Source organism: Myotis brandtii, unplaced genomic scaffold (genome assembly GCF_000412655.1).
Source record: "Myotis brandtii unplaced genomic scaffold, ASM41265v1 scaffold97, whole genome shotgun sequence".
NCBI lineage: Eukaryota > Metazoa > Chordata > Mammalia > Chiroptera > Vespertilionidae > Myotis > Myotis brandtii.
In genome coordinates, this window is record NW_005372020.1 from 36,530 (window position 1) to 36,761 (window position 232).

The window sequence follows — 232 nt, forward strand, 5'->3', positions numbered from 1 at the left end:
ACGCAGAGACACCGAGCCCCCGTGTCCGCGCTCCCCGTCCCTGTCCCTGTCCCTGTCCCCGTCCCGTCCGTCCGCGCTCGCTCCGCCACCAGACCCGACTTAAAACCCAAGGCCCAGACTCCTCCTCAAGGAAACCAGCCCGCGGTGTGTCACAGGGAGAGCAGCGCTGCCCGCGCCCACCTGCTGTCTTATTTCCTGTTCCCAACAGAAGAGCTGCAGGGCCAGGGCCACA

General features: G+C 66.8%; 1 protein-coding gene across 1 annotated transcript in view; it reads right to left on the reverse strand.

Annotated features, from left to right (window-relative positions):
- PIWIL1 (piwi-like RNA-mediated gene silencing 1) overlaps window positions 1-232 on the reverse strand; it is a 14,548-nt gene that overhangs the window by 5,270 nt on the left and 9,046 nt on the right. The gene's annotated exons all lie outside the window — the stretch shown is intronic.